At 42.2% G+C, this 27,458-nt stretch overlaps 1 pseudogene; it reads left to right on the forward strand.

Annotated features, from left to right (window-relative positions):
- The first annotated feature begins 13,278 nt into the window (after window positions 1-13,278).
- On the forward strand, window positions 13,279-27,354 carry LOC122467113 (annotated as a pseudogene).
- The last annotated feature ends 104 nt before the right edge of the window (window positions 27,355-27,458 follow it).

Below are 27,458 nucleotides of genomic sequence, written 5' to 3' on the forward strand. Positions count from 1 at the left end.
CCTCTAGCTGGCTCAGAAGACCACGCAACTCTTGGTCTTAGAGTTGTGAGTTCTACCCCCACATTGAGAGTAGAGATGACTTAAAAATTGAATCTTTAAAAATACCACTGGTGATTGGGGCGCCTGGGTGGCGCAGTCGGTTAAGCGTCCGACTTCAGCCAGGTCACGATCTCGCGGTCCGTGAGTTCAAGCCCCGCGTCAGGCTCTGGGCTGATGGCTCAGAGCCTGGAGCCTGTTTCTGATTCTGTGTCTCCCTCTCTCTGCCCCTCCCCGTTCATGCTCTGTCTCTCTCTGTCCCAAAAATAAATAAACGTTGAAAAAAAATTTTTTTTTTTTAAATACCACTGGTGATGGTGGAGTCGAGTATACAGATCTAGGTTCAAATGCTGGTTCATCCACTTAACCTCCTTAAGCTTTAGTTTTTTCATCTATTAAATGTGAATTTCACAGAGCTGTTTAACGATTTAGTTACAGGGGCGCCTGGCTGGCTCAGTTGATGGAGTGTGCAGTTCTTGATCTTGGGGCTGTGGGTTTGAGACCCACGTTGGGTGTAGATTACTTAAATAAACAAAAAAATATTAGTTACATTGCATGTAAAGGACTTATTCATTCCTTTGATGTCAGTGTGATCGTGTTTATTGTAGTTTTCAAGGCACTTTTCATGTACTACCCCATATTATGCCTTGGGAGAGAAGTGCATTGTGTAACATCTGCATTTTTAATATATAAGGTAACATAACATGGCTAGTGAGAGGTTGAGGGGCAGAACTAGAACCCAGGTTGTAGGACTAGAATCAAAGCTGTATCTCTGTTGCCATGGAAGAATGTCAGTTTGGATGGGGTGTCCACAGGTGACAGGGAATCTTGAGATAGTCCAGACAACTATAACACACTAAATGGGGGGTGCTACTATGCTATCATTCCAGAACCTTTGTAGGTCAGTGGCTTTCAAACCTTTGACAGACCCACAGTAGGACTATGTTCACGTTATGATCCAGTCCACTCATATATTGCATTATGTTACTAAGACCTTTCATGAAAAAATACCTCTGGGTATAGTTATCTGAGCTCTTCCTCTTCCCTTCTCTTCCTGCATAATTCAGTCCTAAAGCCATTAGGTGGAGCAGTGCAAAGTAGCATCGGTGCTGGAGGATGTCTGGTGTGCATGTCAGAGCTCAAGTGAAATGGAGACCATGGATGGGAGTAGCCCAGCTTAGACATCATAGTCTAAGCAGGATGAGGAGGGCAACCACATGGAGGCACAGTCTGCAATGTGGTGTTACAGCCCAAGTTGGGACGAGGAAAGTGTCCATGTGGTTTGGTAGCCTGGTGAGGGGTTGGAGCATGAAAAAGACATACCCCACACACCCCCACAAAAGAAGACTTGGTGTGGGCTGTCTGCTGGAGTGGAACGGGAGGAGGGGGGTCTGTGCATAGGGGCAGCTTGATGTGGGGCGTCAGTCTGAGCAGCATGAGGAGGGCATCCTCAAGGAGGGTGGCTTGATGTGGGTTGTCAGAGCCAGCCTGTACGTGTGTCTGCATGCGTCCCACATGGGGAAGCAGAACTCAAACAGAATGAAGAGGGTATCTGCCTATGTGAGCGGCCCAGCCTGAGCTGTTAGAACCCGAGTGAAGTGAGGACATCTGTGTAGGAGGAAGACCTGTGGTCAGATGGGAGCCCAAGAAGGGTGAGGTAGCCTGGGGCGTGGTGTCAGCCTAAGCAGGGTGATGAAGACATCCACAGAGGGGCCAGCCAAGTGCAAGGAGAGTTGGATTAGACCCAAACAAAGCAGTGAAAACAAATCTCTGGAAAATCTCGTATCCGCTCTCGTTAGATTTGCAGTCCAATTTCACATTGCTCAACGAGGCAAAATTTGGGACTTTGAAAAGAATAATAAAACCAATTGGCAAAAATTATCAAGAGAAAAGAGAAGACACAAATAATTCCAGAAACAAAAAGGGTACATAATGACAGATATTGTGGACATTAACATGGTAATCAGATTATGAACAACTTTAGGCCAACAAGTATGAAACTTTAGATGAAAATGGACAAATTATTAGAAAAATATCACTAAAACGGACTCAGGAAGCAATAGGATATGCGAATAGCCCTATTTCCAATAAAAAGAAACAATATTAAATAAAACCTCTAATCGTGAGGAAAATCCTGGGCCCACATGGCTTCACTGCTGAGTTCTAATCTTTCAAGGAATGACTAATTCTAAATTTACATAAACGATTCCAGAGTATAGATGAAGAGGGAACTTTCCTGAATGCATTTTCTCTTTTCCAGCAATAAACATTTAAAGTTCTTAAAAAGGTTTTTTAATATTTTAATATTTAATTTTGAGAGAGAGGGAGAGGAGAGCATAAGTGGGGGAGGAACAGAGAGAGAGGGAGAGAATCTCAAGAAGGCTCCCCACTGTCAGTGCAGACCCCCATGGAGGGCTCGATAAGCAGGGCTGATCGTGAGATCATGACCTGAGCCGAAATCAAGAGTTGGATGCTTAACCGAGGCACCAAGTTGGTGCCACCAAGGCACACGCAGCAACAAACATTTAAAGCATGAAATTTTAAGTATCTTTTATCATAGCATCAATCCAATATCAAAACCAGACAGAGACAGCATAAGCAGAAAGGAAAAGTATAAAGGTCAATATTATCATGAACATAGCTGCAAAATCATGAAATATTAGTGAACTGAATTCAGCAATGTATGTAAAAAAGATAATATATCATCATCATTGCGTTTATCTCGGAAATAGGAGGTAGCTTTAACAATAGAAACTCAAATAATATGATCCTCCATGTTAACAGATGAAAGTAAAAATCTCATTATCATCTCAACAGATGCAGAAACAGGTTTCATGAAGTTCAACATTCATTTAGGAGAAAAGCTAGCACTAAGAAGGACTTCCCTAACCTGATTAAGTATATCTATGAAAACAATTTACAACAAAGCTTTTAAAACTATAACCAAAATTAAAGGAAAAATAATTTCTTTAATCAAAGTTGTTTGTTTTTAAATTTTAAATTTTAATGTTTATTTTTTAGAGAGAGAGTGTGTGTGCGCAAACGGGGGAGGGGCAGAGAGAAAGAGGGGCACAGAATCCAAAGCTAAAAATTAACAACTCAGGAAACAACAGATGTTGGTGAGGATATGGAGAAAGGAGAATCCTCTTGCACTGTTGGTGGGAATGCAAACTGGTGCAGCCAGTCTGGAAAACAGTGTAGAGATTCCCTAAAAAATTAAAAATAGAATTACCCTATGACCCAACAATAGCACTGCTAGGAATTTATCCAAAGGGTAGAGGAGTGCCGATTTGTAGGGGCACACGTACTCCAATGTTTATAGCAGTGCTATCAACAATAACCGAATTATGGAAAGAGGCCAAATGTCCATCAACTGATGAATGGATAAAGAAGGTGTGGTTTATATATACAATGGAATACTGCTTGGCAATGAGAAAGAATGAAATCCTGCCATTTGCAACAAGATGGATAGAACTCGAGGGTATAAGTGAAATAAGTCAGTCAGAGAAGGAAAGATATCATATGATTTTACTCATATGTGGAATCTGAGAAACTTAACAGAAGACCATAGGGGAAGGGAAGGAAAAATAAGATACAAACAGAGAGGGAGGCAAACCATAAGAGACTCCTAAATACAGAGAACAAACTGAGGTTTGATGGGGGTGGGGTGTTGAGGACGCGGAGAAAATGGGTGATTGATATTGAGCAGGGCACTTGTTAGGATGAGCACTGGGTGTTGGATGTAAGTGATGAATCATAGGAATCTACACCTGAAGCCAAGACTACACTGAATGTTGGCTAACATGACAAGTAAAGAAACAAGCAAACAAAAAGCATACAAAAAGTAGGGAAAATCTATTTGCAACAAATATATCTGACTTAAAGAATATATGACATAAAGAGCTACGAGTCAATGTAAAAAGGACAAATAATTAAAACTGAGGAAAAGATTTGAATTGACAGTTTATAAATAAGGAAATCCAAATGGTCTACAAATATGTGAAAAAGAATTCAGTCTTCTTAGTAATCAAGGATATGTGGAAAGGAACTCAATATTATTCATAACCAGGAATATTCCAATTAAAACCCAAATAATATGCAGTTACGTTCTTAACCAAACTGGCAAAAAATGACTCCGGGTATAGGTTGGCGCTATCGACTTGATTTGTGCTAAGTGACTACAGTTTTATCCATCATTGTTTTTGTACCATCAGTGCAAATGTCCACAGAGCGAAAAGAGTAAATTGCATCTTAGTGTTAGCATAAAAGAAAACAGTTTTAACTTTAATGACTCCCTGATAACATTCCAGCACTCCTAGGGGTTCATGGACCACACTTTGGGAATTGTTGTCCTAAACCAGGAGATGTACAAGAACTTTCTTAGCAACATAGTGGCCTCAAACTGGAGACAACCCCGAAGTCCATAAAAACTAGTGTTATATTCTTACAGGAATGCTGTGCAGCAATGACAAAAAATTAACCACAACCATACACATCAACAAGTAAAATGTTGATCAAAAGAAAGCAGGTCATGGAAGAAAACACCGTAATTCCATTTGTTAAAGTTCAAAACAGAAAAAAATTATGCTTTATTGTTTATGGACCCATACAAAGGTGGTAAAACCATTTTTTTTTTTAAAGCAAAGAAATGATTAACCCTACAGCCAGGAAGAGAGATTACCTCAAGGGAAGAGAGCGGATGATGTGATCAGGAAGGGGCTTGCAGCCACCTGCGATATTCTAGTGCTACACTGAGTGGGAATATCATAAAGGGTCACATGACTTATTTATTTTCATTAAGTATATTTATTTTGAGAGACAGAGACAGTGAAAGTGGGGGAGGGGCAGAGAGCAAGGGAAAGTAAATTCCAAGCAGGTTCCACACTGCCAGTGCAGAGCCTGATGTGGGACTTGAACCCATGAGCTGCAAGATCATGAGCTGAGCCCAAACCAAGAGTTGGGTGCTTAACTGACTGAGCCACCCAGGCACCCTTCCATTATTTTTTTTTAATGTTTTATTTATTTTTAAGAGAGAGAGAGAGAGAGTGGGGGAGGGACACAGAGAGAGAGGGGGACAGAGGATCCGAAGCAGGCTCCATCCTGAGAGTAGGGAGCCTGATTTGGAGCTGGCACTCATGAACTGGGAGATCATGACCAGAGCCAAAGTCAGTCGCACAACCAACTGACCCACCCAGGTGCCCCACAAAGGATCATTTTATTTTTATTTATTTTATTTTTTGAGAGAAAGAGAAGGTGCAAGCGAGCGAAGGGCAGAAAGAGAAAGAGAGAGAGAAGGAGGGCTCACCCAAAGCGGGGCTTGAGCTCACCCGACACAGGACTTGAACTCAAGAACCATGAAATCATGACCTGAGCCCAAGTCAGATGTTAAACCACTGAGCTACCCAGGCACCCACAAAGGATCACTTTAAACATCCATTAAAGTATGTCTTATATGTTCTATGTATATTTTTCAGTAAAAAATTTTAAATATCATATGATGGTCATTGACATAGCTCTCGCTTCTCACATATTAAGAAGAAAAGCAAGGTGCAGAATAATGTAGGTCACTGTAGTAAAATGATGTGGAAAAGAATACATTCCTACTTGTTTGTATATGCACAAACTTCCTCTGGAAGGGGCACAAAAGAAGCTTACACCAATGAAGAGGGGAGTCTCCCCGTCTGTTGAGAGGGGATGAGATGACAAGGAGACAGGTTGGCGGGGGGCAGCTTGTGTCTCATCTCTCTACACTTTTTATACGTTTTCATTTTGAACAATTCATGTATTCCCAATACTAAAATATTTTTTAAATCCCTATACATCTGGAAGTTTAAATAACACTTCTAAATAAACCTGTATTAAAAATAAAATCAGGGGCGCCTGGGTGGCTCAGTTGGTTGAGCATCCGACTTCAGCTCAGGTCACGATCTCACGGTTTGTGAGTTCGAGCCCCGCGTCGGGCTCTGGGCTGATGGCTCAGAGCCTGGAGCCTGCTTCCGATCTGTGTCTCCCTCTCTCTCTGCCCCTCCCCCATTCATGCTCTGTCTCTCTCTGTCTCAAAAATAAATAAACATTAAAAAAAATTTAAAAAAAATAAAAATAAAATCATACTGGCAATTATAAACCATTTTAGAATCATATTGCAACTAAAGCATTACAGAGCAATTAGACAAGCAATCTTTTAAGTGTTGAACAATCTGGGGCACCTGAGTGGCTCAGTTGGTTAAGTGTTGAACAAGCTGATGGGGGAAAAAACACTCCACCTCATTTTATTTACTTTTCTTGATTACTATTGAATTTGAGCACCTTTTCTTTTCTTCTCTCCCTCCTCCTTCTCCTCCCCCTTCCCCTCTCCCCCTCCCCCTCCTCCTCTTCTCCTTCTTTTTTTTTTTCCTTCTCTACCTCCTTCTTTTTTGGTTTGGATTTTTCTGTGAGTTTCCTGGTCATTTCCCTTGTTGATTTAAATAATTGTCAGAATTCTGTATATATTCTGGGTACTAATTCCATGCAACAATCCCCCCCCCCACTTTCCCTTTTCTTTTTTTTTATTTTTTTTTTTAATTTTTTTTTTCAACGTTTATTTTTGGGACAGAGAGAGACAGAGCATGAACGGGGGAGGGGCAGAGAGAGAGGGAGACACAGATCGGAAGCAGGCTCCAGGCTCTGAGCCATCAGCCCAGAGCCCGACGCGGGGCTCGAACTCACGGACCGCGAGATCGTGACCTGGCTGAAGTCGGAGGCTTAACCGACTGCGCCACCCAGGCACCCCAACCTTTTCTTATAACTTTTGTTATAGTGTTTCTTTTAATGGAAGTTTTAAACTTTGAGAACAAATCTCTCTGCTTTTTTTTTTTTTTTTTTTAATAGGCTCCACACTCACAGGCGGCTCAAACTCACAACCCTGACATCAAGAGTCACATGCTGTACTGACTGAGCTAGCCAGGCACACCTACAAATCTCTCAGTTTTTTACGGCTTTTGGATTTTGTATCTTGTTTAGGCAGACATTTTCCACCCCAATATTATTTAAAATATAGTTTTAAAACCTTTAAAGTATTTTAACTTTTGGCCCCTAAATATTTAATTATTTGTACCAGCTGTGTTTGATGTGATGGGGGAGGAGGGTCAATCTAATGTTATTTTTCTTCAGTAGATAGTCAATTATCTCACATGATTTACTGAAAATGCCACCCTTCCTTCATTGATTGTACATGTTGCCTCTATGTAAGCTTCATTTGTGCAGATATATGGATCCGTTTGCACTTTATTCTGTTCCACTGATTTATAATTATCCCTTTATTGTATGTTGTTAAATCTGCTTGGGTTATATTCATATAGCTTTATATATTTTTACGTTTATATTTTTATCTATATAGAGTGTATTCCCACTCAATAATCCTGCTCAGATTTTGAGGGCTGTTATCGAACATTTTCTCTTCCAGAAAAGAATCAGAATTCTTGAATTCCAATTTTAAAATTCTCTTAAAATTTGGTTGGGATTGCATTGCATTTATAGATTGATTGTCCTGGATGGCAACAGCATAGAAACAGCTTTTCTTGGGTGATGTAAGTACTGGATGTGAGTGACTTTCCATGCAATCTCCTTCGTGGATATTTAGCATTCGACTCTGACAGGCAATCCCAAGAAGCCATGCTCTGTATGAATTTTCTGCAAGGGAGCCTCAAAATCCAAAGCACAGATGGTGCTTAGAGTGGGCTCCTCTCTGTCTTTGGATAGTTTTTATGTGGATATATGGTTCCATTTCTCTTGGTTATCCTCTACCTAGGAGTGGAAATGCTGGATCGTACGGTAACTCTATGTTTCAACTTTTAAGGGATTACCAAACTGTTTTTCAAACTGGCTGCAAATTGAACATTCCCACCAGCAATGTATGAGAGCTCCTATTTCTCCACATCCTAACCAAGTTTTATTGCCCATCTTTTTTATCCTAGTGGGTGTAAGAAAGTTTTCATTGGGGGTTTTTTTGGGGGGGGGTTGATATTTAAAAAATGTTTATTCATTTATTTTGAGACAGGGAGACAGAGCATGTGTGCAAGCTGGGGGAGGGGCAGAGAGAGGGAGAGAGAGAATCCCAAGCAGCCTCCACACTGTCAGCGCAGAGCACAATTCAGGGCTCTATCTCTTGAACCGAACCATGAGATCATGACCTGAGCTGAAATCAAGAGTCAGACGCTCAACCAACTGAACTACCCAGGCACCCCATTTTTTTTTTTTTTTGGTATTTTGAAGAGCAGCGTTAGATTTACAAATCTAAATTGAAAAGTACAGAAATTTCCCACATATCCCTTCTCCCTGAGCACACAATTTCCTCCACTGTTTACATCTTGTATTAGTGTGTAATACAATGTGTAATACATGTAATTGATGAACGATACTGATACATTATTATTAAGTCCATAGTTTATATTAGGGTTAACTCTTCGTGTTGTACATTCTCTGGGTTTTGACAAATGTATAACGACATGTGTCTACCATTACTGTATAATACAGGATCGTTTTACTGCCCTAAAGATACCGTGTGTTCCACCTTGTCATCCCTCTCTCCCTCAGAACAACTGGCAACCACTGTCACTGTTACTACTGTCTTCCATAGTTTTGTCATTTCTGGAATGTCATACAGTTGGAATCCTATAGTACATTGCCCTTTCAGATTGGCCTCTTTCACTTAACAACACACTTTCTAAAGTTCCACCATGTCAGGGGGCCTGGCTGGCTTGTGGGTGGAGTACGTGACTCTTGATCTCAGGGTTGTAGGTTTGAGCCCCATGTTGGGTGTAGAGATTACTTTTAAAAAGGGAGGGGGGGACACCTGGGGTGGCCCAGTTGGTTAAATGCTGGACTCTTAGTTTCGGCTCAGGTCATGATCTCACAGTTTGTGTGTTCGAGCCCTACATAGGGCTCCCTGCTTGGGATTCTCTCTCTCTCTCTCTCCATTTGTACTCTTTCTCTCTCTCAAAAATATATGTATAAATAAACTTTAAAAAAAATTTTTTTTAAATCTTAAAAAAAAAAAAAAAGTCCTCTATGTCTTTTTGCTGCTAGGTAGCTCATTTATTTGTATCGCCAAGTGATACTACATTGTATGGATGGGCCATAGTTTGCTTATATATTCTCCTACTGAAGGATAGCTTGGTGCTTCCAATTTTGGCAATTATGATTAGAGCTGCTATAAACATCCGTGCACAGGTTTTTGAGTGAACATAAGTTTTCAGCCCATTTGGTTAAATACCAAGGAGCATGATTGCTAGACTGTATGTTTAGTTGTGTAAGAAACTGCCGAACTCTCTTCCAAGGTGGCTGTACCATTTTGCAACCCGACCAGCAAGGCGTGAGAGTTACTGTTACTCTCTACATCCTCTTCAGCTTTTGTATTGCCAGTTTTTTGGACTTTGGCCACTCTAATAGGTGTGTGGTGTTATCTCATTTTCTTTTCTTTTTTTTTTTTTTTTAATTTTTTTCTTTCAACGTTTATTTATTTTTGGGACAGAGAGAGACAGAGCATGAATGGGGGAGGGGCAGAGAGAGAGGGAGACACAGAATCGGAAACAGGCTCCAGGCTCTGAGCCATCAGCCCAGAGCCTGACGCGGGGCTTGAACTCCCGGACCGCGAGATCGTGACCTGGCTGAAGTCGGACGCTTAACCGACTGCGCCACCCAGGCGCCCCGGTGTTATCTCATTTTAATTTGCATTTCCGGGGCACCTGGGTGGCTCAGTCGGTTAAGCCTCTGACTTCTGCTCAGGTCATGATCTCACAGTTCGTGAGTTTGAGCCCGGCACTGGGCTCTGTGCTGGCAGCTCAGAGCCTGGAGCCCACTTCGGATTCTGTGTCTCCCTCTCTCTCTGCCCCTCCCCGACTCATGCTCTATGTCTCTCTCTCTCTCTCTCTCTCTCTCAAAAATAAATAAACAAACATTAAAAAAAGAGAGTTCTTTGTATGCTTTGGATAATACTCCTTTATCAGACATATCTTTTGCAAATATGCTTTTCCAGAGCATTTCCATTTTTAGGACTTTATGCCACAGGTTTACTTGCACACAGGTACAAAGATGTATATGGACAAATAATATAAATAACAAATTAGACGATAAAAACAACAAATTAGAAAGAACACAAAATGTTTGTCTCAGATTGGGCTCTTGGTTGCGAGAAGCAGAAGTGACTCTGGCTGATGAGCAGAAAGTCATTTGTTATAAAGAAAACCGTTGAGAGGGCTAGAGAAGAGGCTTGATGACAATCTTCAAGAATTAAAGCCACAAACCACATATATAAATAGCCTGGTGAACAAAAGGCCCAGAACATTCCGCTGCCACCAAAAACTAGATGCTGTATTTGCAATGCCCCCAAGAACTTGACTGCAATTGCACCTGTCGCTCAGACCCGCACCACTTATGTCTCGTTTGCATCAGGAACTCATTTTGTAACCCATGCTGCCCCCAAGGCCATAAGGCTGTGACGCACCCTTGCCAGCATAATAGGCGTCCTGCACAAAGCCCGTTTCCTCCTGGGGTCCACTTCTGATTTGGAGACTGGCATGGGTGCAACTGGTTGGTGGAGTTTCAGAGACTACAGAATGTGTATTTCCACAAACATGAAAAGTATTCCAGGGGCGCCTGGGTGGCTCAGTTGGTTGAGCATCCGACTTCGGCTCAGGTCACGATCTCATGGTTCACAAGTTCGAGCCCCACGTCAAGCTCTGTGGTGACAGCACAGAGCCTGGAGTCTGCCTTGGATTCTGTGTCTCCCTCTCTTTCTACCCCTCCCCGGTTCATACTCTGTCTCTCTCTCTCTCTCTCTCTCTCTCTCTCAAATAAATAAATAAATAAGAAAAGTATTCCAAAGGAGTTGGCAAACCAGAAAACATGACAAATGTCCACTAAAGTGTCTGTCAGTTGGAGATACCTAATACATTATGGCACATCCATGCATTAGAACACTATGCAGTTCTTGAACAAAGTAAGGTAGTGCAAAGACTAATAATGTTGGGGAATCTTCAAGATATAATTAATGTGCATTATGTTCTATCATTTGTACTTTAAAAGAGCTGTACATATTTATATATTCGTCCATGTATACAAAAGTCTGGAAAGGTACACAAGAAACTGGTAACAATGGTTGCTTCTAGAGAAGGGAAAAAGGAGACGAGGATGGATGGGGAACTTGCTGGTCTGAGTTCTACATATGCCACATGCATCTATAATCTATTCGAAAACTTTTTTTTAATGTTTATTTTTGAAAGAGAGAGTGAGACAGTGTGTGTGCACATGAGTGGGGGAGGGGAAGAGAGAGAGGGGGACAGAGAATCTCAAGCAGGCCTTGCTGTCAGCACAGAGCCCAATGTGGGGCTTGAACCCACAAACCATGAGATCGTGACCTGACAGAAGTCAAGAGTTGGACACTTAACCGACTGAGCCACACAGGCACACCTCAAAATTCTAAAAAGTAAAAATGTTTGCCACCTATACAAACTGTGGCCATCAAACATTTGATAAACTGTATTAATTTTAGAATGTTTGGAAGTAGAACCAACCAACAGTGGGTATTATTAAAAGTGGGGTGCCTGGGTGGCTCAGTTGGTTAAGCGTCCAGCTGTTGATTTCAGCTCAGATCATGATCTCACAGTTTGTGAGATCACAGGGCTCTGTGCCGACGGGGAGGAGCCTACTTGGGATTCTCTCTCTCTCCCTCTCTCTCTGCCCCTCCCCCACTTGCTTTCACCAGGCATGCGCCCCGTGTGCCTGTCTCAAAACAAACAAACAAACTTAAAAAAAAAGACAGTAGTAGCACAAACGCCACTGATGCTGAGCCTCAACTTCTTCTGGGCTAAAGGTTATCTTATACCCATAGTTGTGAAACAGCGTCCGTCTTTCCCATAAAATTGGCCTGCCTGGCTAGCACTCCCCATGCAGCCAGTTCAGATCTCTGAAGCTGTCAGTGACATTGAGGACCCAGAGAACTGTTCATAGTTACTCCATCCTAAGAGGCAAGTAACAGTCCCCTGCCCACCTCCAAAGTCCGTGGGAGGGTTTCTGTGATTCTTTTGTGAGAAGTTGAGAAAGATCCATGCGATACTACTAGGCCAGTAGATGGTATAATAAGATAGTTTTGCTGATCTGGACAGGAGATTGGGCCTGTGAACCACAGCCATTTTAACACTGAGCGCGACTCAAAATACCTTCGGGTGAATCGTTTGGGAGGCTTCCAGCAGCATAAACAGAGTGCCCAACTAAAAGAGGCGTAAACAGTGAGGACATTCATTTTTTCACAAAACAAGAAGTCTGGCAAAGAGAATTCCAGAGCTGCCTCATTCAGAAGTTCAACAATGGCAGAGTTCTGGCTCCGTCTCTCTGATTTCCTCATGACTTTTTCTTCATGGTGACAAAGTGACTGTTGCTGGTCCCAGCACCATATCCTCACATGAGGTTACTGAAGGCACGAAGCATGAAGAACTTCCCGCATTGCTTGCTCTCGTGCTTTCTCTCCCTTGCTCACAGGCTGGCTCTCCTGTTTTAAAAAAAAAATTTTTTTAATGTTTTTATTTACTTTTGAGACAGAGAGAGACAGAACATGAGCAGGGGAGGGGCAGAGAGAGAGGGAGACACAGAATCCGAAGCAGGCTCCAGGCTCTGAGCTGTCAGCACAGAGCCCGACGTGGGGCTTGAACTCACAGAGCGTGAGATCATGACCTGAAGCTGAAGTCAAGCGCTTAACTGACTGAGCCACCCAGGCGCCCCTAGCTCTCCTGTTTTTAATCAGAGAGGAAAATGTTTCCCAGAAGCCCCCAGAAGATTTCTCCCCCAGATGCAATCGGTCAGAAGTGTGCTATATGCCCACCTCCAAACCAATCCCTAGCAAGGGGAGAAGGAATTACCATGTTCGTCTTAACCAATCACAGTTCGTCCTCGGAAGGAGGTGGTGAATAGGGCTGCAAATTCCTTGTTTGTCTGAAATTCAGTTTTAACTGGGTGTGTTTATATTTTTTGTCTGAGACTCCGGCAATGCTGCTGGGTGACACCTTCCTCATTCCTGAGTCTGTTGCCAGACCATACTTCACAAAATCAGCGTTTCATTAGCAAGAATAAGACAGTAGTGCCTAAGAGTAGCAACCAACCATCTGCCTCCTTGCTTTACAAGATTTCCTTTAACTTCTGTTCAAGAAAGTCCTGGCTCCTTTTGGCTCTCTGCCCCTCCCTGTTTGACAACAGCTGTGTCCCTGAGACATGATGGTGAAGGCCCAAGTAAATGACTTTGACTCTGTTGGGTGTCTGGTCACCAAGGCTGCTATTAACTTTGGCAAAGTAAATATTGTCTCTACCAATAACAGCTTCATTGACCTCAACTACATGGTCTACTTGGTCCAGTATGATTCCACCCATGGAAAGTTCAATGGCACAGTTCAGACTGAGAATGAGAAACTTGTCATTGATGGAAAGCCTATCTCAGTCTCCCTGGAGTAAGATCTCACTAACATCCCACGGAGTGAGGTTGGTGCTGAATTTCTTGTGGAACCCACTGGTATCTTCACTACTCTGGAGAAGGCTGGGGCTCATTTGAAGGGTGGAGCCAAAAGGGTCATCATCTCTGCCTCTTCTGCTGATGCCCCCATATTTGTGATGGACTTGAACCAAGAGAAAGAGGCATGACAACTTTCTCAAGATAGTCAGCAACGCCTCTTGCACCACTAACTGCTTGAGCCCCTGGCCAAGATCGTCCATAACAACTTTGGCATCGCGGAGGGAATCATGACCACAGTACATGTCGCTACAGCCACCCAGAAAACCATAGATGGCCTTTCTGAGAAGCTATGTCATGATGGCTAAGAAGCCAGCCGGAACATCATCCCTCCTTCTATTGGTATTGCCAAGACTGTGAGCAAGATCATCCCTGAGCTGAACGGGAAATTCACTGGCAGGACTTTCTGTATCCCCACCCATAATGTGTTGGTCATGGACTTGACCTACCATTTGAAGAAAGCTGCCAAATAGGACAACATCAAAAAGATGGTGAAGCAGGCATCAGAGGGCCCTCTCAAGTGCATCCTGGGCTACACTAAGGACCAGTTTCCTGCAGCTTTAACGGTGACACCCACTCTTCCACCTTTATTTAATGTGGTTTTCAAAAACTTTTAATGTGTATTTATTTTTGAGAGACAGAGACAGAGCATGAGTGGAGGAGGGGCAGAGAGAGAGGGAGACACAGAATCCGAAGCAGGCTCCAGGCTCTGAGCTGTCAGCACAGAGCCCGACGCCGGGCTCAAACTCACAGACGGTGAGATCAAGACCTGAGCCAAAGTGGGATGCTTAACTGACTGAGCCACCCAGGCGTCCCTCCCACTCTTCCACTTTTGGTGCTGGGGCTGACATTGCCTTCAATGACCATTTTGTCAAGCTTATTTCCTTTGATGAAAATGAATCTGTCTCTAGCAATAGGGCGATGGACACATGGACTCCAAGGAATAAGAACCCTGGGAACACCAGCCCCAGGGAGAGGCATGTGAGCAAGAGAGAGGCCCTCAGCTGCTGGGGCGTCCTTGCCCTACAGGGGTCCCTCGACATACTGAAAAATCGCTTGTCCTCAACACAGTTTCCATTCCAAACCCCCTGAAGAAGGGGAGGCATTTAGGGAGCCCTACCTGTCACGTACCATCAATAAAGTACACTATACACCCTCACACGTAAAAAAGAAAGCCCTGGTTTACATGGCCCGGAGTTTCCACATAAACACAAAGGCACCCAATTCTGTCTGTATGCCTATCTCTCTTTCTGTGTATTGGTGGTGTGCTGGAGTGAGACACAAGATCACAGTTTTATAGTATTACAGAGTAAAATCTCAATTTTCAGGGTCAGCTGGCAAAGATGAACAGTGACAGAGTAAGATGCGAGTAGAGCATGTTACAACCTGCAATTGACATCTGGGGGATCCAAAGGTTTAGAAGCCACCACCCAGTGTGCTTCAGTTTTTCTGTGGGGCATCCAAAGAAGGGGGAACAACAGCCCAGCTGCTTCCTGAGACTCTGGCGTTTTTGTGGAACTTGATGTGATCTTGATGTGGAAGATTTGAGTATTACTGCCTTTTTCAAAGACTGCTTGAGACCGAAGATCACAGTGCCATAGAAACGAGAGAGAACAGGAGTGTTTCCTTTGGGAGTCCGTGCTATTTCAACACAAGTTTTACGCATTTATGTGAGGGGATGATTATGACGTAAGTAATGAAAAGGCATTTCTGGGTCTTGATTTTAAGTGTGATTCCTGGGACTCTGCTGATAGATACACGCCGACCTACAACTCCTTTGCTGAGTCACCAGCTTACCACTGCTAGGGGGCTGCCCCAGCTCCCACAGGCCCGTATAAAACTGTTGGTTTGCCAGACTCTCATGAACTCTGGCCCATAGCCTAGGCAGCTGTTGGAAATTCTGGCTGACAGACCGGAAACCGCGAGGCAACTCTTTTTAGGGTGTCCCCTCTGGGAGTCAAAAATCAAATGGCTTGCATGGACATCCTTACTGGGATCCTATCTGCTAAACATCTATATTTTCTCAGGTTGGCTAGTGATAAACTTTATATATATTCATGAGAAAATAGTATCCATTTCCTCAACTATATTTATGTTGTAGACTTGATTAAAGAACAGCTGTGTCAGTTAACGTGACAGATTGTGCATTTATCCGTTTCCCTTCCAAATCCCCACTGTAATAACAGTAAAGAAATAAAAAGACCATAAACCTATAGGGCTAAAGAGGGGGGAGGAGATAAGAGTTAAGAAATGTCAACACAGGGGCTCCTGGGTGGCTCAGTCGGTTTAGCATCTGACTCTTGATCTCAGCTCAGGTCATGATCTCACGGTTTCTGAGTTCAAGCTCCACAGCAGGTTCTCCACTGATGGCCTGGAGCCTGCTTGGGATTCTGTTTCTCCTCTCTGCCCCTCCCCTGCTTGTGCGTGCACTCTCTCTCTCTCTCTCTCTCTCAAAGTAAATAAACTTTAAAAAATTATATATATATAAAAAAAGAAATGTCAACACAATTCTGGAAAACGAAAGCCGGTGGAGGAGTAATATAACTGATTTAGTAGAATGGAGAAGCTTAAGCCTAAGGGCGCTCATGGGAGGGAGGGCTGCTGCAGGTGGAGGTGGGGAGTGGAGGGCACACCAATAAAGAGAAAGCTAATTGGCCAGCAGGAGCCGAAGGTACGGTGTCTGTCTGCAACCACTGATTGGGTCTTGTCCCTACACTTTTGCCTTTCCGGGATGTTACGTAAATGGAATCATACCGTGTGTAAGGTTTTTTCAATTGCTTTTTAGCACTTATTTATTTTTGAGAGATGGAGGGAGACAGAGCACGAGGGGCGGGGGGAGGGGCAGAGAGAGGGGGGTCACAGAATCGGAAGCAGGCTCCAGGTTCTGAGCTGTCAGCGTAGAGCCCGACGTGGGATTCGAACCCACAGACTGCGAGATCATGACCTGAGCCAAAGCTGGATGCTTAACCGACTGAGCCACCAGGCGCCCCCTGTAAGTTTTTGAAAATGGCTTCTTTCATTGAGCATAATGCATTTGAAAGTTATTTGTGTTGTGGTGTCAGTGCAATTTTCCTAATGACTAACTAGCGACCCATTTTATAGATGTGCTACAATTTTTTGGACTGTTTCCAGGTTTTGGTGATGACAAACAATGCTACTGTCAACACTTGTGAAGTGGTTTTCAGTTATTCTGTAAATACAGGCTTTTATTTCACTTGGGCAAATAACATGGGGTGAGATTTCTGGGTTCTGTGGTATGTGTGTGTTTAAGTTTGTAAAAAACCTTCGAACTGTTCTCCAGAGTGGCTGAACTATTCTACACCCTCCTGAGCAATATGTGACAGTTTTGGTTCCTCCACATTCTTAGCAGCCGTCTGTATTGTCATATGTGTTTTGTTTTATTTCTTTATTTTTTAAACTTTAGCCACTCTAACAGGTAGATGGTGGCATCTTAGTGTGTGTGTGTGTATGTGTGTGTTTAAGCGTAAAATTCAATAGTTTTTAGTATATTCACAAAGTTGTGCAACCACCACCACTATCTTATTCTAGAACATTTCCATCAGTCCCTGCTTGGACTGAATTGACCCACAAGTTCATGTTGAAGTCCTCTTCCTCAAGTTGAAGGTATTTGGAGATTGGGATCTTTGGGAAGTAATTAGAGACAGATGAGGTTATGAGGGGGGGGTCCCCCTGATGGGATTCGTGCACTTATAAGAAGAGGTGGAGAGGATTCTCTCTCCATATGCACACACCAAGAGCCTCAGACTAAAACCTACTTTGCCAGCACCTTGATCTTAGACTTCCCAGCCTCTAGATGCATGAAAAAGAAATTTCTGTTGTTTAGGCCACCCAATCTACAGTATTTTGCTATGACAGCTGCAGTTGATTAAGATAACCCACAGCAGAAGCCCTGTCACTACTAATCCCCTCTACACCCATCCTCTGACAATAACTAATCGACTTTTGTCTCTATGGATTTGCCTCTGCTGGACAATCATATAAATGGGATCATATCATGCAGCACGTGGCCTTTCGTGTCTGGCTTCATTCACCTAGCATAATGCTTTCAAGGCTTATGCATGTTGCAGTGTGCATCATAGTTCATTCCTTGTCACGGCCGCGTGGTATCCCCTTGGGTGGAAATACATTTTGTTCATCCATTCATCACTCACGTATTTAGGTTATTTCTACACACTGGCTAGTATGAATAATGCTGCTATGAATATTCAAGTGCAAGTAAGTCTTTGTGTGAACGTGTTTTCAGTTCTCTTGGGTGTATACCTAGGAGTGGATTTGCAGGATCGTGTGGTGATTTATGTTTAAGTTTTTGAGGAATGGCCAAACTGTTTTCCACACCAACTGGGCCATTTCACGTTCCCATCAGTGGTGTATTGGAGTTCCATTGTTTCCACATCCTCATCAGCACTTGTTGTTGTCTGTATTTTTTTATTATAGCCACTTTATTGGTTATGAAGTGGTATACTATTATGATTCTTTTAGTATTTATTATTTTTTGTGTGGGAGAGCATGAGTGGGGGAGGTACAGAGAGAGAGGGACAGAGGATCCAAAGCGGGCTCTGCGCTGACAGGCCGACAGCAGAACCTCGAACTCATGAACCTCAAGATCAAGACCTGAGCCGAAGTCGGATGCTCAACTGACTGAGCCCCTACCGTTATGATGCCCAGATGCCCCCACCAGTATGATTTGGATTTGCAGTTTCCTAGCGACTAATGACTTTGAGCATTTTTTCATGTACTTATTTGCCATCCATGTAGCTTCTTTGGAGAATTGTCAGTTCAAATCTTTGCCCTTTTTAAAAAAAATGTTAATTCCACTATAGTTAACACACGGTGTTTTATTAGGTTCAGGTGTCCAATATAGTGACTCAACAATTCTATACATTACTCGTGCTCATCGTAAGTATACTCTTAATTCCCTTTATCTATTTCACCATTTCACCCATCTCCTCACCAACCTCCCCTCTGGTAACCATCAATTTGTTCTCCGTACTTAAAAATCTGTTTTTTTGGTGTGTTTCCTTTTTTCTTTGTTCATTTGTTTTTCTTTCTTAAATTCCGTATGTGAGTGAAATCATATGGTATTTGTCTTTCTCTGACTGACTGATTTCACTTAGCATTACACTCTCTGGCTCCATCCATGTTGTTGCAAATGGCAAGATTGCATTATTTTTTTATGGCTGAGTAACATTTCATTGTATGTATATACCACATCTTAACTCATTCATCTATGGATGGACACTTGGGCTGCTTCCATAATATAACTATCATAAATAACGCTGCAATAAACATAGGGGTGCATAGATATTTTTTGAATTAGTGTTTTCATAATTCATTGGGTAGATACCCATTAGTGGAATTACCGGATCATATGGTAATTCTATTTTTAATTTTTTGAGGAATCTCCATACCGTTTTCCACAGGGGCTGCACCAGTTTGCATTCGTACCAACAGTGCACGAGGGTTCCTTTTTCTCCACATCCTCGTCAACACTTGTCTTCTGTGTTTTTGATTTTAGTCATTCTGACTGGTGTGAGGTGATATGTCACTGTGGTTTTGATTTGCATTTCCCTGATGATGAGTGATGGTGAGCATCTTTTCCTGTGTCTGTTGGCTGTTTGTATGTCTTCTTTACAGAAATATCTGTTCATGTCTTCTGCCCGTTTTTAATTGGATTGTGTGTGTGTGTGTGTGTGTGTGTGTTGAGTTGTATAAATTCTTTATGTATTTTGGATACCATCCCTTTATTGGATATTTCATTTGCAAATATCTTTTCCCACTCAGCAGGTTGTCTTTTAGTTCTGTTGATTGTTTCTTTTGCTGTGCAGAAGCTTTTTATTTTATTTTATTTTTTTTCAGAGAAAGAGAGCAGAGGATGGGGGCAGAGGGAAAGAGAGAGAATCTTAAACAGGTTCCACACTCAGCACCAAGCCCAATGCAAGGGCTCCATCCCATGACCCTGGGGTCATGACCTGGGCCCAAACCAAGAGTTGGATGCTCAGCCAACTGAGCCACCCAGGCGCCCCAGAAGCTTTTTATTTTAATGTAGTCCCAATGGGTTTTTTTTTTTTTTGCTTTTGTTTCCCTTGTATCAGGAGACATATCTAGAAAAATACTGCTATAGCCAATGTCAAGTAATTGTTGTCGGTGCTGTCTTCTAAAATTTTATATTTCCAAATTTTTGCCCATTTAAAAAAATTGATTTCCTTGTAATTGCATTCTGAAAGTTCCTTACATATCTTGGATTCAAGTCCTTTGTCTAATTTGTGATTTTTAAATTTTTTCTTCCCATCTCTGAATTGTCTTTTCATTCTCTCCCTCTCTTTTTTTAATATTTATTTATTTTGGGGAGAGCACAAGCAGGGGAGGAGCAGAAGCAGAGAGAGGGAGACAGAGGATGTGAAGTGGCCTCTGCACTGACAGGGTGACAGCAGTGAGCCTGATGTGAGGCTTGAACACAAACTGTGAGATCATGACCTGAGCTGAACTTGGATGCTCAACCCACTGAGCCACCCAGGCGCCCCTGAATTGTCTTTTCATTCTCCTAAGAGTATTCTTCACAGGGGTGCCTGGGTGGCTCAGTCAATTGAGCGTCCAACTCTTGATTTCATGATCCCGCACTCAGGATTAGGCTCCACACTAAACGTGGAACCTGTTTAAGATTCTCTCTCTCTCTCTCTCTCTCTCTCTCTCCCTCTCTCCCTCCCTCTACCCCCCCCCCCACCCTCACTCATGCTCTCTCCCTGTCTCTTTCTCTCTCTCTCAAATACAAAAAGAAGAGAAAAAAAAACTTCCAGGAATTTGGAACCTTATGTTAAAAAAAGAGTATTCTTCACAGAGTCAGTTTGAAGTCCTGAAATCCCTCCCATCTATCAAGTCTTTCTTCTATAAGGCCTTTGGTGTCATTTCTTAGAACTCTTTACCTAAGTCCAGGTTACCAGGATTCCCTACTGTGTTTTCTTCTAAAGTTTTGAAACTTTTAGATTTCATATTTAAATTCATGATCCATTTTGAGTTAAATTTGTATAAAATGTGAAGTTTGGGTGGTGGCTTATTTTGCTTTGTAAATGGCCGTCCAATTATTCCACCACCATTTGTTCAAAAGACAATCATTTCTCCATTGAATTGCCTTTGCACTTTTGTCAAAAATCAATTGTGTGGGTCTATTTTTGGACTCTGTGTCCTGTTCCATTGACCTGTGTGCCTATCCTGTAACCTAATACCACACTGGTTCTGGTTTTGATATTAAGGTAATTGCATTTGGACTGAAAGCTTGTTTCCCTCAAAACTCATATGTTGAAATACTAACCACCAGTGTGGTGGTATTAGGAGGTAGGGCCTTTGGGAGGTAATTAGGTCATAAGGTGAAGCCTTCTTTAATGATATTAAGGCCGTTAGATCACAAAGAGCTCTCTTGCACCCCTGCTACCATATGAGGACAGGATGAGAAGACAGCAGTCTATAACCCAGAAGAGGGCCTTCACCAGAATTTTAACCATGCTAACACCCCAGTCTTGGACTTACAGACTCAATAACTGTGAGAAGTAAATTTCTGTTGTTTATAAGCCACCCAGTTTATGCTATTTCATTATAGCAGCCCGACCTGAGACAAAAATATTGGTTTCATAAATGGCTTGGGATGTGTTTCCTTCTCTTCTATTTTCTGGAAGAGATTATGTCAAATTTGTATTATTTCTTACTTAAATATTTGCTAGTTAAACCATCTGAGCCTGGAGTTTTCTTTGTTGGAAGGCTTTCCCCAATGAATTCAATTTCTTTGATAAATGTGGGACTATTCAGCTCACCTATTTCTTCTTGAACAGGTTTTGGCAATTTGTATCTTTTAACAAATCAGTCCATTTCATCTAAGTCATCAAATTTATAGGCATAGAGGGTTTTGATTTTTTTTTTTTTTGTAGTATTCTCTGATACACTTAATGTCTGTAGGGTCTGTAGAGTCTGTAGTGATATCTCTCTTTTTATTCCTATATGGATGATTGGTGTATTCTTTTTTCAGTCTGGCTACAGGTTTATCAATTTTATTATTCTTCCCCAAAAACTAGCTTTTAATTTTATTGATTTTCTCCGTTGTGTTTTTGTTTTCAATTGTATTGATTTCTGCTCTTTATTTTCTCTTGCACGCTTTCAGTCGAATTTGTTCTTTTTTTTGTTTATTTATTTTTGAGAGAGACAGAGACAGCACGAGTGGGGGAGGGGAAGAGAGAGAGAAAGAGAGAGAAAGGAGAGAGAGAGAATCCCAAGCAGACCCTGCACCGCCAGTGCAGAACCTGATGCAGGGCTCAAACCCACAAAGCCATGAGATCATGACCTGAACCAAAACCAAGAGTCAGATGTTTAATTGACTGAGCCACCCAGGCACTCTGAATTTGCTCTTATTTTTAATTTTTTAAAAAATTTCTTAAGGTGGAAGCTTAGATGATTTTAGATAATTTTTTCTTTTTTTTTTTTTTTTTTCAACGTTCATTTATTTTTGGGACAGAGAGAGACAGAGCATGAACGGGGGAGGGGCAGAGAGAGAGGGAGACACAGAATCGGAAACAGGCTCCAGGCTCTGAGCCATCAGCCCAGAGCCTGACGCGGGGCTCGAACTCCCGGACCGCGAGATCGTGACCTGGCTGAAGTCGGACGCCCAACCGACTGCGCCACCCAGGCGCCCCAGATAATTTTTTCTAATAAAAGCTTTTCATGCCATAAATTTCCTTCTAAGCACTGCTTTGTCTGCATTTCACAAGTTTTTTTTTTTAAACTTCTAATGTTTTTATTTATTTTTGAGAGAAAGAGAGAATGCACAAATGGGGAAATGGCAGAGAGAGAGGTGGGCTAGAGGATCTGAAGCAGGCTTCACATTGACAGCAAAGAGCCCAATGTGACACTTGAACCCATGAACCACAAGATCATGACCTCAGCCAAAGTTGGATGCTCAACCAACTGAGCCACCCAGGTGCCCCTGCATTTCACAAGTTTTAATATAGCACAAGTTTTAATTTAGCTCAAATATTTTCTCTAATTTCACTGAAGAGTTCTCCCTTGACACATGGGTTATTTAGAAGTTATCCAATTATTAGGGAATTGTCCAGATATTTTTCTGTTATTGTTTTTAACCTAATTCTATTGAGTTCATAAAATGTACTTTGTGTGATTTTAATTTTTAATAATTTGTAAAGATTTATTTTATGGCCTAGAATATGGTCTACCTTATTGGTTGTGAATGTTTCATGTGAACTTGAAAGACTTCCTACTGTTGTTGTGTGGATTGTTCTATTTCACACAATTCCATTAGGGGCACCTGGGTGGCTCAGTTGGTTAAGCACCGGACTTTGGCTCAGGTCATGAACCCACGGTTTGTGGGTTTGAGCCCCGCATCAGGCTCTGTGCTGACAGCTCAGAGCCTACAGCCTGCCTCAGATTCTCTCTCTCTCTCTCTCTCTCTCTCTCTCTCTGCCCCTCCCCCACTTGCACTCTATCTCTTTCAAAAATAAATAAACATTAAAAAAACTTTTTTTAAATGTCAGTTCCATCAAGTTGGTTGATAATGTTGTTCAGAGCTTTTTTGTGCTTACTGATTTTCTGTCTACTTGTTCGATCAGTTACACAGAGAGAAGTGTGGAAGTCTCCAACTATAAATCTCCTTTGGTTCCATCAGTTTTTCATTCATGTGTTTTAAAACTTTGTTATTAGGTGAATACACATTTAGGATTACTATTTCTTCCTTGTCAATTGGGTCTTTTATCATTATAAAATGTATCCCTTTGGGCGCTTGGGTGGCTCAGTTGGTTAAGCATCTGACTCTTGATTTCAGCTCAGGTCATGATCCCAGGGTCTTGGGATTATGGGATCAAGCTCCATGCTGAGCATGGAGCCTGCTTAAGATTCTCAGTCTCTCTCCCTCTGCCTCTCTCTTCCACTCATTCAGTCTCTCTCAGAGAGAGGGAGACACAGAATCGGAAACAGGCTCCAGGCTCCGAGCCATCAGCCCAGAGCCTGACGCGGGGCTCGAACTCACGGACCGCGAGATCGTGACCTGGCTGAAGTCGGACGCTTAACCGACTACGCCACCCAGGCGCCCCTGTTTTTACTTATTTTTAAAGGAGAGAGAGACAGAACATGAACGGGGGAAGAGCAGAGAGAGAGGGAGACACAGAATTTGAAGCAGGCTCCAGGCTCTGAGCTGTCAACACAGAGCCCAATGCGGGGCTGGAACTCACGAACTGTGAGATCATGACCTGAGCCGAAGTTGGATGCTTAACCAGCTGAGCCCCCCAGGTGCCCCATACCATCTTAACCATTTTTAAGTGTGCAGTTTAGTGATACTAAATACATTCATATTGTTGTGCCGCCATCACTACCATCCATCTCCAGAATTCTCTTCACCTTGTAAAACTGAAACTCTATACCCATTAATCGGTAACTCCCGATTCTCCTGCTCCATCCAGCCCCTGGCAACCACCATTCTATTTTCTGTCTCTATGATTTTGACTACTCTAAGCACCTCATGTAAGTGGAATCATACAGTATTTGTCTTTTTGTGTCCAGCTTATTTCATTAAGCTTAATGTCTTCAAGTTTCATCCATGTTGTAGCATATTGCAGAATTTCCTTTTTTAAAAGGCTGAATAACGTTCCATTGCATGTATATACCATATTTTGCTTATCAACTCATTTGTCAGTGGACACTCAGGTTACTTCCATGTTTTATCTTTATAAAAATTTTTGTTCAATAAAAACTAAAAAAAAAAAAAAAAAAAAAGGCCCACCTATTTCTCCCATCCCCTACTCCCTGCCTCTTGCAATCACTAATCTGTTCACTGTATCTATGAGTTTGATTTTTTTGTTTGTTTGTTTATTTAGATTCCACATATTAGGGAAATCATATGATACTTGTCTTTTTAAATCAATTGATTGTGTGGTTTCTCTTGACAGGTCAGAACATATTTTGAATGATGGAAAGGATGCCAAATTCTGATACCGTAAATGTTCAGTGAAGGTATTTCACTTGACTGTGCATTTCCTGTCTGCCTCAGGTTATTCATAACCACCATATTGACACATTTCATATGAATAAGCTCATTGTTACTCTGTGTTGCCAGGAGGATTCCCATTAACTGAATGTTTGGGAAATGTTTTGTAACATCCTGTTCAAAGACCGCCAAGAAGCCATTGCACCACATTTTTTTTTTCTGGCACTTTAGATACCCTTTAACCACCCTTTTGATATAAAAAAAAGTTCTCTGCCAATTAGTCTTCTCGGAAATAAGCCAGGATACAGACACACACACAAAATATTTTTGCAATTGTACACATAGGAGTCATTGCCATAGGGTGCATTTCAAAACTTCTGGATATTTTAAAAAACAACAACAGTATTCTGTTTTTATCACATATAATGATTTGCCTTTTAGGAAACTCTTTGGACCATAGTTCTTTTGTTTTTTTTTCTTAAAAACACTTACTCTCACCTTATCCCTCATCCACTCCGGTTCCCACTGCAACAAGTAACCACTTTTCAGTGTGTGTGTGTGTGTGTGTGTGTGTCCTTATGCAAATAAAAATGGAAATCATATATGCTCTAGGAGCTGGTTTGTCTTTTTCCTTTTATCCATTTAAAAATCTATCTCAGAGATCTTTTTAAAAAAAATTTTTTTTTTAACGTTTATTTATTTTTGGGACAGAGAGAGACAGAGCATGAACGGGCGAGGGGCAGAGAGAGAGGGAGACATAGAATCGGAAACAGGCTCCAGGCTCTGAGCCATCAGCCCAGAGCCCGATGCGGGGCTCGAACTCACGGACTGCGAGATCGTGACCTGGCTGAAGTCGGACGCTTAACTGACTGCGCCACCCAGGCGCCCCTCAGAGATCTTTTCATATTAATTTCACAGCAGCATATGGGATCTGTTTTCCCATAGGGTATATTGTCAAACTTTTGAATTTTTATCAGTATGATAGTTGACAATGATATTTGGTGTGATTTTCATCTTTATTTCCCTTTATTATTAATGAGTTTGCCTATATCTTTGTAACTTTTTGTTGTTGTTGTTGTTGTTAAGTAAGCTCCATGGCCAGTGTGGGGCTTAAACTCATGACCTTGAGATTAAGAGTCACATGCTCTGCTGACTGAGCCAGCCAGCCCCTATGTCTTTGTATCATAAAACGTATTTATATCACTTTCCTGAGATCTGTCTGTTCATATTCTTTCTCCAATTTTCTGTTGGGTTGTTGGTCTCTTTACTGGTTTGGCAGATAAAGAGAATTCTCTCTGAATATTTAGGATGTAATCACTATGTCCGTGACCTGAACTGTAAATACTGTTATGAGACAATAGAAAATATATATATTGGCCTCTGCCCCCAGTTTCTGGCACAGACCTCCTAAAACCCTCGTAATTTTCTAAATGTTAGGAGGCACTAGGAATATCTCTTGTTCTAATACTTGTCTTTGACCCCATCTCTGACACAGGGCTCTTAAAACCCTTGTAAATTTCTAAAGGATAAGAGAAAGAAGAGTATCTTTTGTTCTAATGAGGTGATCCTGGGTGGGCGTCTAGATGGGGGCTGGTCTCCAGAAAGACCACACTGTGAGGAGAAGCTTGGAATTTTCAGTCCCCTCCCCCCCGCCCCTGCCATCCTCCAGAGAGGAGAAAAGGGGGTAGAAATAGATTTAATAATTGATCATGCCTACGTGAGGAAGCCTCCATAAAACCCTGGTGGTATGGGTTCAGGAAACTTCCAGGCTGGCAAACATATCCACACCAGGAGGGTGATGTACCCAAATCCACTGGGACAGACACTCCTGCTCTTGGGACCCTCTCAGACCTTGCCCTGTGTGTCTCCTCATCTGGTTGTTCATCTGTATCCTTTATCATATACTTTAATAAACTTGGAAACAGTGTTTTGCTGTGCTAGCGAGTTAATTAAACCAAGGAGGGATAGATAGCCAGTAGATCAGAAGCACAGGTGATAGATAACCTGAGCTTGAGATTCGTGAGGAGCAGTCTTGTAAGACTGAGCCCTTACCTGTGAGATTTGACTCTATCTTCAGGTAGATACTGCTAGAATTGGGTTAAATTGTAGGACACCTAGCTGGTGTTGGGAGAATTGCTTGTTGTTGTAGGGAAAAACCCTCAAACATTTGTGACCAGAAGTGTCAGAAGTGAAGTGAAGTAAGGGAGACACACAAGAGAAAAACACATAGCAAAAAAGAACTGGGTTTTCCCCTACATTGGAAGGGAAAAACTGAGTTTTTTCCATTACAACTGTTGCCCATTCTGTCACTTGCCTTTTGACTTTTCTTATAGTGATTTTTGCCTTGCTAATTTTCTCATGCTATGGTAGGGTCCCCTCCCTAAGGAGAGAAAAAAAAAAAAAAAAAACAAAACAACTTCAAGGTTAACCTGGCTGTGTCCCTACGTGACAACATCCCTCATGACCTTGTAAACTGAGACTACAGAATGACTGCATGTTTGTGTGTGTTACTATATAGGGGACACAAAACAATAAAAAATGTATAAAAAAAACTATGCCACAGGACGTTCGGGGCTCAGTTCTTTGGGCATGAACCCAACTGAATGGTGCTGGCAGGAATAAAGTTTCTTCCTGGAAAGAAAATCTTCAGGGTCATGACTCTGTGAGAGAATCCTGCTACATTACTTGGGGCCTTGTCCAGGATTCAGAGATGTTACGTTTCCACCTCCTTTGCCACCAGGGATACGAGCATCAGAGCGCTGAGAAAAGGGACCTCACCTGGTGCCAGTGAACCACTTGATCCACAGGAGACTAGCCCTCCCAGTGCACCGGGGCAAGGACCCCCTGTGCGCAAGTGGAACCCGGGAGGCCCAGGAACCAGCTCAGGGAGTGCCA

This window comes from Prionailurus bengalensis, chromosome A3, assembly GCF_016509475.1.
Source record: "Prionailurus bengalensis isolate Pbe53 chromosome A3, Fcat_Pben_1.1_paternal_pri, whole genome shotgun sequence".
NCBI lineage: Eukaryota > Metazoa > Chordata > Mammalia > Carnivora > Felidae > Prionailurus > Prionailurus bengalensis.